Genomic DNA, 22153 nt, shown 5'->3' on the forward strand with positions numbered 1-22153 from the left:
CACCAATCATTTTTTTTTTTTTTTTTGAGACAGGGTTTCACTAAATTGCCCAGGCTGACCTTGAATTCGGAATCCTCCTGCCTCAGCCTCCTGAAAAGCTGGGATTACAGGCATGTGCCACCATGCTTGCTGGTGCTTTGTCTTTTTAAGTTGTCAATGTCTGGTTACATTCCTAGGAGTTTTCTACAAAATAACTGTCAGATATTATATGTGTTATGGCAATGAAAATTTGAGAACTGATACTATGAGATCATTAATTGCTTTTTTCCTAAGTCTGTATTTAAGTTCCTGAAAATTAAATGATTTGGGTTCATGGTTGAAATTACCTATCCAGGGAAGTGTGCAGTAATGAGGACAGGAATACCATCATTTAATCTAATTGGTCCTCACCATAAAGTAACACACTGACAACTCAGTTGACAAGCAGACCTCAGGTGAGTTCCTCCAGGGAGAACCTGGTTTGCTCCTGAGCAAGCTGACAAGGGATTCTCAGGACAGGCAATGCTGTGGGTCAGAACCACATGACCACAGACAGTGGTCTGCTTACCTCCTGATTCTCCCTTGCTTCTCTCCATGACACCTTTCAACAGACAATGATTGGGAACCCTGAGCATTCTTTTACATGAAAGATTTGTTCCTTTGTTTAAATCAAGTATTTGCATTACATGCAAAGGTAATTGTATTTCACATGTAAGGCCCTGCTGTCTCAACCTTATGGACTGCAAAGTCCTTCACATTGTCATGACTGCACAGCGAGTCTGAACATCAGTTAATATTCCTGCTATCATATCTTCCCTTCTCCTTATTCTTTCCAAAGTCATGAGGTTTTAACTTGGAAACAGAGCTTTCAACCAGCACCCTCTCTGAGTTCTGTGCAATAGACAAGAATATATACAATATCAGGCATGTCATCATGGGAGTCATCCCCTGTTAAGTGCAGCTGGCAGGTGATACGTTTCATGATGGTAGGTTGCACCTAATGACAGTGTTTAGATACACAAATGTGTGCGTTACTTCTTTTCTTTTTCTGTTGTGTCTATTTTTTTCTGTCTATTAAAGATATATGGGTTTACATCTAATTTGCTTCTGCCCTATTAATCTCCCATTATCTTTATGCAAATGCCAATGCTTAATTATTGTTCAACTGGATGATTCTTCAGGGAGATGAACTACACAAAACTTGTGCTGCAGCCAGTATTATTCACTGTCCCCTGGATACTTGCCCCTCTGCTTCTCTTCAGGCCATTTCACTGTATGCCACCCTTGACTACACAGCCATGTGGACCTGTGACCCTGAGAAGCCCAGCTTTAGCCAGCCTCCTCCAGAAAATCTTTCTTGTATTTCCAGCTCAAATAATACTCTCATTTCTCCACCTACAACAAAATGTCTCTAAATAAATTTTTGGTTTTTTCTCTGTTGTGTCTAAATCTCACATGTTCTTTAAAACATAACTCCTATGTCACCTCTTCAATGAATCCTTTCCTAATTCCCCAGCATTACCAGGTCTCCACTGGACCTCCAAAAGCATGCTATGAACATTTCAATATCTTTCTAAATAGGTTAAAATCCCTCAAGGGAATACATGTTTTATTCTTTGCATTATCTCCAACTATCCAAATCACTTGCTAAAATAATGTGAGAGCACCATTGTGCATGCTTGTAATCCCAACGACTCAGAATCGAAAGTTCAAAGTCAACCTCCCCAAAAGCGAGGTGCTAAGCAACTAACTCAGTGAGACCCTGCCTCTAAATAAAATACAAAATAGGGCTGGGGATGTGGCTTAGTGATGGAGTGGCCCTGAGTTTAATCCCCAGTACCCCCCAAACAATAATAATAATAATAATAATGTGAGAGATCTCGACATGCTTGTTATTCTGTGGTAATTATTATACCAAGATATACCTATAAGAAGGTTCATTTCAGTTCTACTTGCAATGTCAAAAATTAGAAAAAACTAAATGTCTGCTTTAGTCCATGTGTCCTGACATAAAAAGTACCATAGACTGGGTAATTTATGAATAATAGAAATGAATTTCTCATAGTTCTAAAATCTAGGAGGTCCTAAACTAGGACATCAGCATATTTGGAATCTGCTTCCACAGTGGGCCTTGCCACTGTGTCCTCTGGAATGGACAAACACTGAGTCCTCATGGCAGGAGGAATGACGGCCTCATAGTTCTCTATAGCTCCTTTAGAAAACACAACACGAATCCATGAAAGAGGGAGAGATCTCAAGACTTGGATTGTGTCCTCAAAGTCTCCACCTCTTAACACTACCACAATGGGATTAAATGAATTTTGGAAGGAACATAAACATTTTAACCATAGCAATGTCCATTAGTAGAGAAAAGTTTAAATCAACCACGGTTCACCCCCACTTTGGAACATATTGAAGTCAGCATAATAGAAACAAAAGAAGAAGTAAATAGATCCACCTGACAATGAAAATATGTTCAAGATATATTCCTAAATTTAAAAATCTGGTCATAGAACAATTCATTCAGTGTAATTCAGTGATGTAAAATTATATTTTATTCTATGTGTACATATGTGGATGTCTTACATAAGAAAATGGGTGAATGGATTCATAGAAAACTGTTCACAGTGGTTACCTTTGGAGAAAGAGACAGATTGAACATTTTATTCAACAAAAATTAAGAGGCTATTTCTGTTTCAAGGACTGGACTAAAACCAATATTATAGAAGCTGTTCAAATTTGCATGAAAAAGCAGTTATTAAAAGCTGTTCAATTGCATGAAAAGCACTTATTAAAACAGAAACACTTCCCTCAATAAAGTGGAGAAAATATTTTAAAATGACCAAGTTTCTACAAAATTTGAAGTTTCACACAATATATGTTGAGACTGATTTTAATCCCTTCTTATACAGATTTTCTTTTAATTCCTACAAAATATAATGTTAATTTTTTTAGCAATTAGATTTTAGTTATCATGTTAGAACTTTAAAGTTGTTTTTCCCCAAGAATAAGATTTCAAAATAGTGTTGATGAGCAATATGCCCTGGGCCTTGGTGATATCATCTTAAAAAAAAAAAAAAGAGGTTAATGACACTGGTGAGCTGTTGGGAGGATCAAATGAGATCAGTCAGAAAGACTGTGTGGGCTGGGACCCAACAGGAAATCAGTAAAATGGGGGATGCTGCCAATTTACACTGATCAAGTACCTGATCTGCACAAGGAGATCCCCTTACTCCAGTTGCATGAGTCTGTAACATCCGGACAGAATAGTTCAGCTCTTTTCAAAGAACACTTTCAAGTTTTAGGTGGAACATATTACTCTCAATGGATTCTGAGAGACAAATGCAAAAGGAATTTTGTATGAGAAAACATCTAAATAATTCAGTGGTTCAAGAATGCTAAACCACCATTCATTTTGCTCTTTGTGTTTCTGAATCTCCAAGACTCACCTGTCAGCTTGGAACAACCTTTCAAGAGAAAGATTAATCAAATTTAACTTTCCTGTGTGTAACAGGCTAGAGGCAAATGCTACATATATTCACAAGATTTGTTTCAGCATTGGTAGCAATTCTGTTCTGTACAATAGCATTGGATTTTTTAAAATAAATAGATCGTGGGTGGAAATTGAGATTTCTTATTATTCTAAAATGAAACATCCTAAAAAAAAATCTTCATGACAATCCAATGCTTAAAATAAATTCAAATAATGACTATATCACTTTTCAGAAAGGTTATAAGAAGAAAGCTTCCATAAATTGCTCCTGATATGATCAAATTCAGCTTTAAAGTAACACCAAGCAACTACAATGCTTTGATATTTATGCCAGGGGAGAAAAATGGATGTAAGGTTGAGATCTGGTTTCATGAAAGAACATGTTTGTAAAAAGAAGAAACCCTAATAAAATATAGTTAACAAAAATGGTCAGATCGAGGGTTTGGTGTTTTTTTAAGGGTTAAATGTAGACCACTTGCACAATGCCAGGGTTGCTGGAATTCAAAGGGAACATATGATAGAGTTTTTGCCCTCTGACAGATGGCAGTCTAAGCAAAAAGACAGATTGCACTCCTATGAAATACAGAATTACACAACTTAGAAGTAAGCACTGAAATGCGTGAGGCATGCAGTCAATCCTATGGAGAAACAGGAATTGGGCAAGACCAGAGTTATAGGAGCTTTTAAACAACAGATGTTTTCATTAAATAATTTTATTTTTAATATTAAAAATTTTCATATTAAAATATTTAAAGCAATTAATACTACTTATTAATTATTACCAATTTTCTAGCAAGTAATTTGAGTATCCTGAGCTTCCACTAATGCAGAGGTTCCCACACTTTTGAAATGTTGAAACTCCTCCTTCCGAGATGATACAATATAAATATCTTCCATTTGTTTAATTTACTATGTTAGAGATACAAAATTGCTTTATTTCTTTGAATATAGTTTGAATATAAAGCAATATTAGCCATAGTTTACTAATTTTTAACAAGGCAGAAAAATATCTAACCTGGTTACCATTATCTGAAGACCTATTCAGGTCCTTTTTCTCAGCTGATTCAGAGAATGTACCTCTTTTTGCTAAGTTATAATTATTTTATTATAGAAAGAGTAGAGGCTTTGGTAGTTTGAAAAAATTCATCCTTGAAGCTGTCTAACCTCTGTGACATTGAGCAAATGACTTAACTTCTTTGATCCTCAGTTTCCTTATCTACAAAATGAGATTAATTACTCCAACCTTGCAAGACTGTTCTGAGGGTCAGATGGGGCATATGAGAAGCACCTTACAGAAATGGAGACATAGAGCAAGGAAGAAAGAATATAACTCACTAGCTAGCATATGAATTTTATATCAGTACTGATCCTACTAGCAAAATCTTCACCAGCCAAGCTACACAGAGTTTGTCAAGATTCACAGTACCATGTCAAGAATTTTCAAATCCAGCTGGGTGTAATCTCAGTTACTCAAGAGGCTGAGGCAGGAGGATTGCAAGTTCAAGGCCAGCCCTAGCAACTAAGTGAAAGTCTATCTCAAAATAAAATTTAAAAAGTGCTAGGTATATACTTCAGTGGCAGAGCACTTCCCTAGCATGCATAAGACTCTGGGGAAAAAAATTCTCAAATCCCAAAAGCTCAGAGATCTGTAAGGTTGTTGTTCTTTTTGTTTCCCTTTTTTGGTGGTAAAATGTAACCTGAACTAATGTGTGTTATTTGTTACCTTCATTTATCCTGTTTAGCATGAATGCTCACAGGCTTTTCTGCAGAAATACTGGAGTACTTGATTATGGGACTTTGCTGTACAGCCAACTGACAGTGACCCTAGTACATGTTATATGCACCATAGTCTTCCTTAAAGTTTTCAATATAAGCAATACATTTGTTCTAGGGATTTTGGATAAAGGATTATAAAATCCTCATATTTTCCATTGATTTTGTCTTACATTACTATAATTTAGATGTTTTGCATTCACCTTCTGTGTTTTTTTTTCTTACAATTTTTAAACCATTTTTTGAGGTATGATTAACATACAAAAGAAAATGTACACCTTTAATGGACATGACTTGATGAGTTTGGAGATTAGTATACACCCATGAGGCTGTCACCACAATCTGTGCCACAAACAGAACCATCACTTCCCAAAGCTTCCTTCAATGTTATGTATGCGTGTGTGTGTGTGTGTGTGTGTGATGATTTATGATAAGAAAACTTAACACAGGATCTACTCTCCTCACAAACTTTTAAGTATACAATAAAGTGTTATTAACCATAGACACTATGCTGTACTGCAGATCTCTAGGAGTTGTTCTTCTTGCACAACTAAAACTTTGAGTCCTTGGACTAAAGAAACCCCAAGTCCTGCTCCTCTCAGCCTCTGACAACCACTATTCTCCTCTGTGCCTCCATGAGTTTAAATATTTTTATTCTTTAAATAAGTGGTATCATATAGTATTTGCCCTCCAGTATCTGGTTTATGCCACTTAGCATAATGCCCTCAAGTGCTACGACCCACCCAGCCAGTATTTCAGAAAACCAGTGAGGGGCAATGGGGGATGAAGAAGAGACAGACACATAAAGAAAAGCTGGAAGCAGGTGGGCAGACAAGCTCTGATGAAGCTTGTATGACACAGAGGTAGTTCAGCATGTTTATTATATAGGTTTTTTTTTCATCAAAATGTTATTTGTGAGAAAGTTTCAGAAAAGCAGACAGATTTGAAGTTCACAGTGAGACATCAAGGTCATCTTGTTATGCCCAGAATTCTCAATTCCTGGGAGTTGGTTACTGAGCTCAAGGTTCTGACTGATATAGCTGCACACCTTTGCACGTGGCCTCCTCTGGCCAGATGTCACTGGGCCATCTTGACCTGCACCTTCATACAGGCAGTTCCCAGCACAAACACAGCCATGAGGGAATCAGAAACCATGGCTCAATCACTGCTCTCCACACTCTAGGTTGATTCCAGGTTCATCCATGTAGTCACAAATGGAAGAATTTTCTTCTTATTAAAAATCAGAGTAATTGTGTGTGTGTGTGTGTGTTGTCATCATTATTCAACTGTTCATGAACATTGCTTCAGTGTCTTGGTAATTGTGAATAATGCTGCAAAAAACAAAGGAACATAGATACCTTTCAAGACCCTGATTTCAATTTCTTCAAATGTGTATCTACTAGTGAGACTGCTGAGTCGTATGGTAGTTTTAGTCTTGATTTTTCTAGAAACTTCCATATTGTTTTCCATAATGGCTGCACCTTATTTATATCCCTACCAACAGCATACAAAAGTTCCCTTTTCACCACATCCTAACCAACACTGGTTATCTTTTGCATTTGATTTTTAAAAATTTCTTTCAACTTTTATTATATATGATAGCACAATGCATTACAATTCATATTATACATATAGAGTACAATTTTTCATATTTCTGATTGTACACAAAGTGTAGTCACACCATCTGTGTCTTCATACATGTACTTAGGGTAATGATGTCCATCTCATTCCACCATCTTTCCTACCCCCATGCCGGCTCCCTTCCTCTCCCTCCCCTTTGCCCTATGTAGAGTTCATCTAATCCTCCCATGTACCCACCTCCTGCCAACCACATAATAAATCAGCATCCTTAATTCAGAGAAAACATTTGGCATTTAAATTTTTGGGATTGGCTAACTTCACTTAGCATTATATTCTCTAATTCCATCCATTTACCTGCAAATGCCATGATTTTATTCTCTTTTAATGCTGAATAATATTCCATTGTGTATATACCACATTTTCTTTATCCATTCATCTATTGAAGAGCATCTAGGTTGGTTCCAAATTTTAGCTATTGTGTATTGTGCTGCTATAAATATTGATGTGGCTGTGTCCTGGTAGTATGCTGTTTTTAAGTCCTTTGGATACAGAATGAGGAGTCAAATGGTGCTTTCGTCTTGAGTTTTCCAAGGATTCTCCATACTGCTTTCCATATTGGCTGCATCAATTTACAGTCCCATCAGCAATGTATGAGTGTGACTTTTTCCCCACATTCTCACCAACATTTATTGTTGTTTGTTGCTGCAGTGTGGCTGGGCAAATAACCGGGAGGTGACAAGCAACTTGTGAAGGTTGAAACAGTGGGAGCCGCTTTATTACGGGACAGCAGAGGTATATATACCTAACTGATTATACACAGCTTGTTTCAATTAACATCATCTAGATACAGCAATCAGCCAATAAGGAATCTCCATCATCTTAATGGCTCAGTGGCGTTAGCTCACAAACCACTCCTCCTAGCAAACTGCCAGGTGCCATCTTGACTTGGTTGTGGCCCTCAACAGTTTGTATTCTTAATAGCTGCCATTCTGACTGAAGTGAGATGAAATCTTAAAGAAGCTTTGAATAACATGTCTCTAATTGCTAGGGATGTTGAAAATTAAATTTTTACCATATGCACATCAGATAGGGCACTAATCTCTGGGATACATAAAGAACTAAAAATTCTTAACACCAAAAAAAAAAAAAAATCAATAAATGGGTCAAGGAACTGAACACTTCTCAGAAGATATACAATCAATCAACAAATATATGAAAAAATGTTCAACATCTCTAGCAATTAGAGAAATGCAAATCAAAACTACTCTGTGATTTTCTTTTTGATAGCCATTATAACAGATATTAGGTGATATTGCATTGTGGTTTTAATTTGAATTTCCCTGATAATTGGGGACAATCAGCATAATTTTCTATGCCTGTTGCCCATTTGTTTACCTTCTTTGGAGAAATTCTATTCAGGCCATTCACCATTTTTTAAATTGAATTTTTTGTTTTTTTTAATTTTTATTTTTTATTTTATTTTTATTTTTAGCTATTGAGCTATTTGACTTCTGTATTTTAGTTCTTAACCCTCTATCAGGTATATTATTGCAAATATTTTCTACAATTCTGTAGGTTGCCTTTTCATTTTGTTTATTGTTCCCTTTGCTATGAAGAAGCTTTACAGTTTAGCATACTCCTGCTTGTCTTTTTATTAGTTTTTCTTGTCTGTGCTTTTGATATCATACCCAAGAAATCATTGACAAAACTTATATCATGGAGCTTTCCCTCTATGTTTTCATCTAGTAGTTTCATCTAGTAGTTTTAGTTTCAGGTATGACTTTTTAGTTTTTAATTTATTTTGAGTTTTGTGTATATTGTCAAATAAAGATCAATTTTCCAGGAACTGTGGTACATATACATACCTGAAATCCCAGCAGCTCAGGAGGCTGAGGCAGGAGGATTGCAAGTTCAAAGCCAGCCTCAGCAACTTCTGAGGCCCTAGGCAATTTAGTAGGACCCTGTCTCAAAATTAAAAAAAAAAAAAATAAATAAAAATAAAAGGGCTGGCTTATGGCTCAGTGGTTAAGCATCCATGGATTCAATCCCTAGTATCAAAAAAAAAGAGAGAATAAATAAGGATAAATTTTATTCTTTTGCATGGGGATATCCAGTTTTCCCAATACCAGTTGTGATAATCCTTTTGCCCTTGTGATTTAATTCTTGTAATCAGTTGACTGTATATACAAACCTGGGTTTATTTCTGTGCTCTCAATTCTGTTTCATTGGTCTGTCTGTTTGTCTTTATGCCCATACCATTATTGTAGATTTAGGATACATGTTGAAATCAGGAAGTGTAATGCCTCCAGCTTCTCTCTTCTTACTCAAAATTACTTTGAGTAAGAAAATTAGCTATTGAGGAATTTTTGTGGTTCTAAATGAATTTTGAGATTTTTTTTCCCTATTCCTTTGAAAAATGTCATTGAGCTTTTGATAGATGTTGCGCTGACTCAGGAAACTGCTTTGGGTAGTTATGGACATTTTAACAATATTAATTCTTCCAATTCACACAAGTCTTCCACTTCTTTGGTTAAGTTTATTGTTATTTTATTAATTTTGTGGTTATTTTATCTGGTACTATTTTCTTGAATTCTATAAGTACCCAGTCATATTTAGATTACAAACAGATAATACCACTAACAAAATAGATATTACCACTACAAAAAATGTACATCCTTTGACAGAGATAACAGCATTTTTCTATACATTCCAAAGACATATATCTATTTCATTTTCACATTCTAAGCCAATCCTGAGCCTAGAAAAAAATCAAGTATAAGCCTACTTGAATTTCCATGTTCATTCCAACTTAAAATTTTAGGCTTCTCCTGAATACAGCACATAATCAGAATCCTCTAGGCTTTTGTTGTTGTTGCTGCTGCTGCTTTTAAGGTAATAAATATACAAGAAGTAAGAGAGTACTTGCATCCAATCAATTTTTCATGACCAGCAAGTTGCTTGAAGCAAGATTGATGAGTCAACTACCAAAAGCAAAAGTAAAAAAAAAAAAAAAAAAAAAACACTTTCCCTGCTGGTGAAATAAGCTAGTCCTCAGCTGGGGGTAAATCCCTAACTGCCAAAAGCTTCTCTGGGAGTCCTTAAAGGATTTAGTATCTCTCAGTGATACTATAAGCAAGACAGTAGAGAGAACAAGCAAGGATGTGCACATCTTTCAGCAAGTGCTAATCCATTTTCAGCTATGGCGTTCAAACCCTTTGTTTAGAACAATTCACAACACATTTTATTAGTATTTCATAAAAGAGACTCTGAAGTAATTGGAGTTAAATAGCAAAGTCGCTAATTATTTTGGACATTAAGCAGGTTTTTTTTCCCCCTCAGAAACTGGAACTCTAGGAATATTCTTAAGATATTTAAATTGTCTAAAATAGAGTGGGTAGTAGGGAGTGCTGAATATTAGAAAGAAAACTAGAGTCTGCACTAGTTGGGTCTTTTCAAAGATCATCTATACTAACCAAAAAGAAAGTGCCAATCAATAAAATAGTCATTATTCTGCCACTTTTAGATTATAGCCACATAAAAACAAATAAATTGACTCAAATATTTTGTCTTCATGACACCTCACATCTGCCTGTTTAAAAGTGCCGGGGTATGCCCAGCACCACAAAATTAATTGATTAATTGAAAGTGACTGGGCAATTGAGTGTGCATTTCACTTTTTATCCAAATAATGGAATGCTTCCATGCCTTAGGTTTATCTTATTTATTAGGTTGTCATGGCCACCTACCTGGGAATAAAAACAAAACAAAACAAAACATAAAAGAAAGTTTTTCACAAAATGGTGCTGTCATTACCGGCCTGAGACCACTGCCCAGCCTTGCTCCATCTGTACATCAGGCATTGTACAGCATTGTTGAGGACAGACCAGAGCTGGGACTTAGCTTACCAACAAAGGAAGCACCTCTTGATCTGAGCCATCAAATCATACATCTAGTTACATAAAAAATGTCATCTTCAGTGATGCTCGTCCAAAATAAGCCTAGACCTATAAAATTCTTGTTACAACAATTTCAATTTCCACAGAAAAATAATCCAGAAGGCAAGCAATATTCTTCCTACGGATTCAAAATAATTTTGAGAATTTTACCACCCTACAATTATAAGGTAAAACAAACAAACAAACAAATGAAAAAACCATTTTTCAAATTCTTAAGGCAGTGAGACACTAATTGTTCACTTGAGGAAAACTAGAAGTCCTTTTTAAAATAGCAGTGCATCAATTCTGAACTTGAAACAGCTATTGGCACCACGGGTGATTCATTATTCTTAACCCCTGTCACAGCACTTGCCCACTGGGCCTCAGATTAAATCTCAGAACTCAGGCAGCAGCACTAACTTCTGAGGAGAAAATGTCACTAGAATGCTGTTTCATATCAGTGACAGTGGCTTCTTCAGAAAATTAAGCTTCATTCCATGTCAGCAAGCACAGTGACCATTGACCCACCTCTGAGTTAGTTCAGCTAGCTCCCTAACAAGCAGAGAGCTTCATTCCAAAATCAAGTGCAACTGCAAAACAAGCTGAGAAACAGGACTCAGGCAAAGCACATTATAACCACCCTCACGGTTATTATACTTCAAAGCTATCATGCTTCTGAAGATCTGGAGAATATGGACATAATTTATCTACATGCCAATGGTGATTACTACTTAGTCATTCATTTGTGAAAGGTTTTCCCCTCCTTTGTACATTCAATTTTTTAAAAAATCTCCTCTCAATAGGTTGCGTTAGTTGAGTATTCAGGGGAAAAAATATAAGCCCTATTTTCAATCTGCAAATATATTCTCGCTTTAAATTTTAAAAACACATACCTGTGACATTTGCACAGTAGTGGCAGAAAATCGATATGTTTTGAACAACTATAGATAGTTGAATTTAAAAATAATTTGAAGAATATATGCTTATTATACATGATGAACTATTCATTATAGAAGGTGACCGACCATAGGCCTGGGAAAACATAGAAAAGCATAAGAATAAAGCCTGGAAAAGTCAGTGGTCCATGATTGTACTCATTTGTATATCCAGACTGTGGGCCATCCTGTGAGTGATGACATCATGGAAAGATTTGTGAGGCAGATGGAAAAATAAAAAGCATAGAGACCATTTCCTTTGTAACTCCTTGGCTACTTGTGATTTAAGATCCCACCAAGACTTCATGGGAGGGAGGAGAGGAAGTTAAGAATAACAATAAAGTTTTCTGGGTTTTTTTTTTTTGGGGGGGGTCCTGTAACCCCCTTTCTGGAGGGAGTAATTAAAAGCCATGTGTACACCCTCCAGTTGGTCAATGAAGTATGCGACTTCTATGTGTGATTTTGCTTTGAACATGACAGATTTGATTTTATAATAAGCTCCCTCAAAACTGTTTAAAAAGGCCAAATGTGTATATATCTTAATTAACCTTACTTGGACAAATGGCAAAAAAAAAGAAAGAAAGAAAAGAAAATACTAATGGGAAAATATTTTCACAAGAGACTAGAAATTACACTGCTTTAAGTTAGCAAGACTCATAGGAAGGGGTTTAGATGAAAGGCAAACGTTTCCTAAAAACCTGTTTCATACTTGAGACTCCTTAGATTTCTTAGCTTAGGACCCAGTCCCTGTGTGTCTGCACCCAGCATGTGCAGGTCCCCACACACTCCAGCAACCGTGAACGATTATCCTCACACTGATATTTTGCCTCTTGTGCCCACACAGACAGCAAGGGATTCAGAGAGGAATAAAATAATTTGTTAACAGAAGGCAGAATGTAACCATGCCTGGGAGGGAATGCAGCTCACTCAGGGACCATAAGGGTGGGAAGGATCAGTTTTGACAGATCAGGCAAAGCCCTAAGGAAAGTGTGAAGTTCTAATCCAGTTCTGGTGGATGGTTCCCAGGATGCCAGGATGGCAGTGTTCAACTGCAATGCCTTATTTCAGTCTCTGATTAGGTGTAATCCTAATTTTGTTCCAACTGTTATACTCTATTACCTACAAAGTGGGACTTCAGTCAATCTCAATGAAAAGAGTCCTAATTAATGGTTTAAAGAACACCTTTCTGGCCAGCATTGTGGCACATCCCAGCAATTTGGGAGGCAGAATGAAAAGGATCACAAGGTCAAGGCCAGCCTGGGCAACTTAGCAAGGCCCCAAGCAACTTAATGAGACCCCCGTCTCAAAAAAGAAAAAAGGGCTGGGGATATAGCTCAGTGGTAAAGTGTCCCTGAATTCAATCCCCAGTATGGGTCAGGGAGGAGGAGAGAACAACTTTCTGTCATCTTTTTAAGATATCTGAATCAAAGGAAAACTTCCCATCATGTGGAAATATCCCTAGTCACCGAGCCTACCTGAGACTCACATCTATATTCAGGTTCAAAGCAAGGAGAATTGGAGGGCATCTTAAACAAAATAGGCTTTCTAGTAATACAAAATGCCAATTTTGTAATATTTGTGCTTTTTGACAAACCATAATAACCAACAACTACTCTGCAGATATATTGTAAATTGGTACTTGGTAGCCTCCGTTTAATTTTTCTTATTTGTTGTCTTCAGTTATACTTGACAGTAGAATCTATTTTGACATATTTATAAAAACATGGAATAAATCTTATTCAAATTAGGATCCCAGTCTTGTGCATATAAATGATGTTGAGACTCACTGTGGTGTGTTCCTACATGTACACAGGAAAGTTGTGTCAGATTTATTCCACAGTCTTTCCTAGCAGCCTTGATTTTAAAGCCTCTTTTACTCAAGTAATATTCTCAGTGAAACAGTGTTTTGTTCATAAAGACTTTTGTTTGTGTGCAAACACAAAAACAAACACCCTTGTCTATGAGACTGAGATATTAAGAAACAGGTGCATGATCTTTCTTGGAACCCCCAAATGCTGAATATATTGAACAAATTAAAAAAAAAATGTCAAGAAAGGGAGAAAAGAGAAAGGAAAGAAGGAAAAAATGGAAGGAAGGAAGGAAAAGAGAAAGGGGAGAGAGGGAAAAAAGAAGAAAAGAAGGAAGGATGGCAGGCAGGCAGGCAAAAAAAGCAAACAAGGAAACTAATATGAAATTACAAACAAGTTTCATGCAGGTTCGCTGAAGCCTGCAAGCATGAGGGTAACCTGAATGTATGTTTTCTAGTCAGACATTTTGTTCCCCCAAATACCTCAGTTAATTGTACAGACTTATAAATAATTAAATTTACTTCAATAAACCAATGTATTTTGTTAAATTTTACTTGATTTATAAATATGCAATGTCTATTTATTAATATTGCAATTTTAATTTATTCCTCTGAGCCTAATATACTCACTCCAAAAAATTCTTGTTGTTCAAGAGTACGCTTTTTACAGGCTGGAATTGTGGCTCAGCAGTAGAGCGCTCGCCTAGCACGGGCATGACCTGGGTTCAATTCTCAGCACAAAAATAAAGGCATTGTGTTTTGTCCATCTACAAAATTCTCTCTCTCTCTTTTAAAAAAAAAAAAAAGAGTACACTTTTTTACAAAAATGTCTTAAAATATATTGTTGTTTTAAATAACATTACAAATTAGAACTCTAAAGAACACTGGGTCCCAGATTCCTTAGTACTGTAATTACTAGTTTAACATATAATTTCATCATGTCTTCTTGGTATAGATAATCAAGGTTTCTATGCTAACATATAGTAACATTCCCTTATCTCTAGAGTGCAATTATGTTCTAAATGATAGTAATAAATCCTTAATATAACCAAACACTGATAACCAAACAAAAGCTTGCTTTGAATAGCTTAATATGTTAAAAATCACAAAATTGCATTTTTCAGTACTGCTTTGGTTAAATTATAATTGTATTTCTTGCTTTTTATAAACAGCATTAAGTACACAGTGACTACATTGTTGTTCATTCTAATTAAGTGTTTGTCTGATGCAAGTGTTCTTTCTGATGTAGCAGTTTTATTCCTCCTATTCAGCATAGCACTTATACCTGATCTCTTTGTCTGATGTAATAAGGCATATATTGTTCCACAGAGATTAAATAAGCAAAGAAGATTTCATCTAAAAAAGCTGGTGTGAAACCTTATCATATGAACAATCGTATGCCTAAAGAAGACAATTTGCATAGTAGGCACAGGGCTTATTTGTCCACATTTCCCTTCTGTATTCATTATCAGAGGTACCTGATGGGCAGGCATGCCTGGCTTCCAGGCAATGCTAGAAACAGTGTTTTTGTTTTCGTTGTTGTTGCTTTTGGAGGGTGGGGGGGACTGAACTCAGGGTCATGCGACCACTGAACCACATCCCCAGCCCTATTTTGTATTTTATTTAGAGACAGGTCTCACTGAGTTGCTAGTGCCTTGCTTTTGCTGAGATTGACTTTGAACTCTCCACCCTCCTGCCTCAGGCTCCCTAGCTGCTGGGATTGTTTTTAACACCAAAGTAACTTTTATATCACTTTTGAAAGCCTGAAAATAAAATGCCTGTTAAAACAGAACTCATAAAATGACCATTATCTATAAATACAACAAAAAAGAAAAAATGAAATGCACATGCACTAGAGGTAACAGGATGAGTGTGGTTTTGTTTGCTTTGTGGCATGGTCTAGCAATTCCTCCTTCCTAGAGCCCTATAAATCTCTTCTGGGAGGGGCCTCACGGGTTCCATTTTGGTTGATCTCCTGCTCTATCACTGATCTGCTTCTATCTTCCAGGCACAGGAGCTGGTATTCATGTTGTACCAGTCACTTTGGAGTTATCATTGACCACAATTAATTGGGAAGCTGTCTCAGTTTACTTCGAGTTGCTCAAGTTGTGGTTTTGACCAAAATCAGAGCCACCCGGTGTATGTAGGTCTTTGCTGAGCAGTGTCTGTGCTAGTGCTCCGGAGGCAGTGCTCCAGTTCTGCAACTTTCACTGGCTGTGAAATATTTATAAATATTGTAAGCATTTCTGTCTTCAGGGAGAAGAAATGCAAAGACTGTCCTTATGACTGAGCATCCTTACCCTCAACCATTCTACGCTCCCTGCCCCTGTCCATGTGGTCGAGACTGTCAGGGCTAACATTTTGTTTCTTGAGCTAGATGCCTGTTATAAAGGTGTATTCTGTTTGAGAAAATCATTAAGCTGGATACTCATGATTGTTGAATGTTTTAAAGCGTATTTTTAATAAAAAGCTGAAAAAAAAATCTTGTGCTCTGACAGGATTTTTCTGGATACCAGCTTCATACATATAAAGCAGAGAACTATAGTTTCTAGGACATTCACACATTACTTTCCCTAGATATTTACAGACATAAGTGAGACACATTTTCAGCTTTAAAAATATAGAGGTTATTTCCCTCAAATATGCCATAAATTATCTTATCCAGAGTACATGAGTAATATTAATAACATATTTGTATAAGACATTGAAAAACACAAAGTGTCTTCCCTAAGGGTTCCCTGCTGTCAATCAATTCCATGCCTCCTTGAATGACTTGTATTCATTTTAGCTAGTCTCAGAAATGGAAAGGGGCCTCAGAGTGTTATATAACAGCTTGACTAATGGCCACCATGCACAATGAAGTAAATGTCCTGTTGCCTAGTGACTATTATTCAAGGCAATCAGAGTAAACAGCAAATACCATAGAAATTTTTGAACCGCTGCTTGTTGACCCAGATACAATATTTGTATGGTTTATGAGTTTGTCAGATATAATAGGGCCCTATCATATTCTACAGAATAGAAATAGCTCCTTAATTATTCATCACTATTCCTAGAAACAATTTTTTTATTCTTAATTAGAAAAACCTTTGAAAAGGAGTAATAAGTTCCCACTGGAAAATTAAAAAGTCCCTCAAGTTTTGTTTTTAACTCACATATAATGAAAATCTTTTCTGCAGAGGTGCATTTGAACTACTACTAACTACTGGATTCTGTAATATTCTTTTATATTTCCTACAGTACTTACATATGATATTTATTTAGTTGTTGGAACTATCATAAGTCAGGGTACAAGAAAATTCACTTGAGTCTCTGCAGGTGATTAGACTGGGACACAGTAGCCTAGAAAGTTCCCCCTCCATACTCCCCAAGGCTCAGCCAGGGTTTACTGCCCTGGGAGAGCTGCCCTGACAATACTGGCCATGGTTCCACGTCACCATGGCACCTTGTTGTTGGTTGTTGAATTAATGCACAGTTCTGTTATCATTGTTAACACATCGGGTTTCAAGAATTGGTTTATATCCCATTGCCACAGTGATTACAAGCTACTTGTCAGAGGGACATGGCCCATTCATCTTTGAAGGAGCCTGATTAGAATAGGTAAGTGCTAAACAGATTTGGAAGGAATAAAATAATGCCTTCCTTTCTGCTTTAACACAATCCAATAGCTTTACTTAATGTTTCTTGAAAACTGTTATGGATTAAATGTTATTTTAAATTATTTAATTTATTTAAATTATGTTGCAGCCCTAACCCTCAATGTGATGATATTGGAGGTGGTACCTTGGGAGGTGACTAGCTTTAGATGAGGTCATGAGGATGAAGGTCATGTGATGAGATTATTGTGCTTATAAGAAGAGGAAAGGACCCCTCTCCACCATGTGATGATATAGTGAGAAGGCAACCATCTTCCAGTCAAGTAGAGAATCCTATGCTGCTAGGTTCTAGCAGGGTAGCAGAAAGCAACCATGCTTCTACACTGGTCTTGGTCTTCTAGTCTCCAGAACTGTGGGAAACATACCAGAACTTGATGTTTAAGCCACCCAGGCTGTGGTATTGTTATGGCAGCCCAGGCTAAGACAAAATTCAGGTGCTTATCTAAAACTTTGATATTGTGTTCTTTTAAAGAAATGGGAAAAAGATGAATAATTCAACAAATTGTATACCACAATTGGCTAGGAATTTGAAGGAAAAACATAAATCCTTTACTCCTTGTGCTACATAAATTCTGGATGGGACAAGTATTTAAATGTTAGAAGGAAGGAAGTAAAGATGGAGGGAGGGAGAGAGGTGGGAAAGTTGGCCACTGGAGACTGAAAGTCAATAGTGGTCAAAGTGTTTATACTTCTGGAATGTGGGGAAAGATTTTTTAGGTAGGATACAAACCCCAGAAACCATAAAAGAAGATCTTCTCATGTAAAAACTTTTTAAAAAAATGAATTCCAAGAATAGCCATACACAAAGTCTCTTAAAAACAACAATATAACAAGAAAATGGCAATAATTATGATGAAGGCCTAATTTCTAAAATAAAGGGAGGTCTCACAAATCAATTAGAAAATGACCGAAAACAGGGCTGGGAATGTAGCTCAGAGGGTAGAGCACCTACCTGCTACCTGTGCAAGAACGTGGATTTGATTTCTGGTACCACCACCACCACCAGCAGCCCCAGAAAAAAGAAAAAAGAAAATGACCAAAAATAAAATAGAAAAATTAACAAAGGGTATAAAAATGTATTTTACATGGAAAAAAAATACATGTGGTCAGTAAATACATGGAAAGATGTTTAATGTCACTGAAAACTAAAAATGCAAATTAAAATCACAATATACTATATTCATCTATCAGTTGACAAAGATTGTTAGGGCTTCCTTATTTGTTAGGAAATGGGAAAACATCCCTTCCATTAAATTTTCAGAGTACAAATTAAGGGTAGGAGCCATCTGTCAATATCTTTAAAACTTTTGATGTACTTTGACACTGCAATTCCACTTCTAGGAATTTTTATTTAATTTATTCACACACATAAATGCATGCATATTAATAGAAGACAGGCTGCCAAATCAAATTATACAAGTATACAAATGTGTTTGTTCTAATACAAATGGAAATTTACTACAGTTTCCTCTGACTAAGGGCATTTGAAAAAATGGTGTGAAATTTTACATTTTTGTAAATTTTGCTACCATTTAGCTTTTTTAGAAATGCATGAATTTCTACTACTTTTATAATTTCAAAAAAAAATAATCAAAAGTCTAGGAAATGTTGCCAGTTTACAAATCTGTAGAAATTAACATGATGCAATCTATGTCATCTAAAAGCAAAACATTAAAAAAGAATAATCCAAAATAAAAGAATTTCAGCAAAAACAAAGAGCTTTAAATTAAATTATTGCTGCAGCAACAAATAACATGTGTCAGGCAGTTGACAAGCCCCATCTATAATGGAGACACAGAAGCCTGGAAGCCTGGGTCACACCTGCCACTCAACCCCCTATCAATAACAGAAAGGCTGGTGGTTAGGGGGAGCAGATGACAGAGTGGGCACATCAATAGAGTAGGAAAGAGAAGCATTTCCTAAAGGCTGAGGCAGGGAAGAGAAAGATTTCAAAAAGGAAACAAAACAAAAAAAAAACCAAACATCATTTCTGACCAGCTTAAATGAGATCAAGAACAGTCTATGACCTTCAGTAAAGACTTTTTTTTAGAAATAGATTCTATGCCCCAGAAAATCATCACAGCAAACCTTCTGTGTTTCTTTATTTTAAATTTAGCCTCCATAAATAAGCAACAGATGTATTTACACTTGTATTGTCTGCAAGTAGATGATGATGGAGTTGGGATGCTGAATTAGAACAAATATCCCAAATGGAATTTTTCAGGCCAGCGGTGGTGGAACTGTAGCATTTCCTAAGCCTACACGTATTGTATCTTCACTTTGGGCCATTTTCCCACAAGGAAAGATTGTTTATTTCAGAGGGAAGAAAATTATTTGAAACCATAATGTGTCCTATGGGAAAAAAGAGTTGTACGTCAGGCGTAGGTTGATCTCCACTTCTCTCAAATGAAAGCGCCCTCTAAATATCGATTTTCTGAAAAAAATAAAAAAATAAAAATTTTTCTCCATGTGGCCCCCTTCCTGAGAGATGAGAAATGTGAAAAATTACAGCTGTCTTGTCTTTGTGGACAACTAGAAATTGCTGGTACTGATTGAAGTGAACCATACTCAAGGTCAGAATGAGTCCTTCTTGGTTGGAGGTGAACATAATCAAATGCATGGTGATTCTTAAAGTTACCTGGCGTTTTGATTCTTACTCCTTTTTTCTCTTTCTTCCTTTCAGGCCTCTCCATATCCACCTGCCGGTCCTTTTCTCTGTATATTACATCATACACATTAAAGATACATTTGCATATATAATAATAGTAAAAATATCTGTTGGGATTTTATTACAGTTTTTCACTATCAATGGTAAGTTATCTAGCAATTAATGTCTTTCTAATAATTGTTAAAGTGATTCAACTTCTAGGTAGGAAAACCATATAAATCAGCTAGTGGATTTCGTGGATTTTAGTATCTATAGAGGGACTCAGACCTAAAGCAGCACTGATTTCCGTGGCCATGTAATTCAGTAAGGCTTAATTCTCAGCTGCTCTTCATTGAGCAACAAGCAGCAATATTTCCAAAATGTGAAAGAAAGGGCCTTGACGTGCTTTGGATACATGTGATATGGCAATGACTATTCCTGACTTCATTGCTTCTTTGTTACATATGGCACAGAGTTGAAAATCAAAAATTTTAAATGCTCACTATCAAACATCATTCAAATATGAGGTACAGTAATATTGTTGAGTCACATCCAGTGATGCTCTATCTTATCTCAGCAGATTTTTAAATGATTTTCTGAACTGTGCATGATGGCACACCCTTGTAGTCCCAGCTACTTAGGAGGCTGAGGCAGGAGGATAGCTTGAATGCAAGAGTTAGAGGCCATCCTGGGCCACACAACAAGACCCTGAATTTAAAATGAAATAGGAAGAAAATCTTTGCCAACTACATTTCGGACAGAGTACTAATATCCACTATATAAAAAGAACTCAAGAAACTTAACACCAAAGAAACAAATAACCCAATTAATAAATGGTTAAATGAACTAAACAGACTTTTCTCAAAAAAAGAAATGCAAATAGCCAACAAACATATGAAAAGATGTTCAAGATCCTTAGCAATCAGTGAAATGCAAATAAAAACCATTGAAATTTCATCTTACTCCAGTTAGAATGGCAATCATCAAGAAAATAAATAATTTAAAAATGTTGAAGAGGATGTGGGGAGAAAGGAAATCAGTATTCCTCAAAAGACTAGGAGTGGAGCCACCATATGACCCAGTTATACTACTCCTTGATATTTATCCAAAAGACCCAAAATCCATATACTATAGGGATACCTACTTTCCAGTGTTTATAGTGGCACAACTGATAATAGCCAAGTTATGTAGCCAGCCTAGGTACCTGTCAGATGAAGGGATATAGAAAATGTAGTACAAATCCTCAATGGAGTTCTATTCAACCATTAAGAAAAATGAAATTATGTCATTTATGAGTAAACTAATGGAACAGGAGAATATCGTGCCAAATGAAATAAGCCAAACTCATAAAGTCAAGGGTCAAATGCTTTCTTGCATATGCGGAAGCTAGAGAGAAATAGGAATAAAAGGGGATCTAAAACAGTACAATAAAGGAACAGGATCAAGTGTGAAGGAGAAAGAGGAGGAACTGAAGAATGAAATCAACCAAGTTTTGCTATGGGCATATGTGACTACATCACAATGAATCCTACTTTTCTGTGTAAGTTATAAGGCATCAAATAAAAATAAATGGAAGGAAAAATAGTATAATATAAAAGAAAATTTAAAAATCTACTAACCTAAGAAAGCTGTTGATTTGCCTTCTTTGATTTACAACAAACCTCCTTTGCTTCATGTTTAAACTCATTTTCTTCTCACTGTTCCTTTATTCATTATCAGTAAGGACTTCCATACTGGCTTTTCTACTGAGACAAGTGCTTTAAAATTACAAAATAATTTCTTTCAAGGAGGTGATTAACTCCAGAGATTTAACTGTAAAACTGTGGTGGGCTGGTCACCCCAGGCCTGCTGAGGATTAGAGATTTTAGGTAATCAGAGAATATGGCCTTCTGCTTTCTATTTGCCATTCAATGCCTTGAAACTACTGCTCTTGTGGCTGATCACCTAAAATGTATTTAGGAGCAGGCAGTTTATGAAAAAAGTTAATAAACAACTGTTATTTATTGTTAAATAATAAAGTTATTCCTTCAATCAAAATAATGGTGTATGTAAGTATATAAGTACAAGTAAATATGCATGTATTTATAGCAAAAATTTGGAAGGACATACATTTTTAAAAACTGGTATCTTTGGTTAGTTCTTTTGAGCTAGTTTCTAGTTTTATGCAGACTAGTTTTACTTGCATAGTAATAACAAAAAAAACAATTTAACTTCTGAAGATCTTTTAAAACATCTTTGTGTTGATTGTAGATGCTTTTTAATTTTTATATCTGATATATTCAATCACTGAGTGGTGACATCACATTTTACAAAACATAATACTGAACTTTATGAAAAGAAACTTTTA

This window comes from Marmota marmota, unplaced genomic scaffold, assembly GCF_001458135.2.
Source record: "Marmota marmota marmota unplaced genomic scaffold, marMar, whole genome shotgun sequence".
Classification (NCBI taxonomy): Eukaryota; Metazoa; Chordata; class Mammalia; order Rodentia; family Sciuridae; genus Marmota; species Marmota marmota.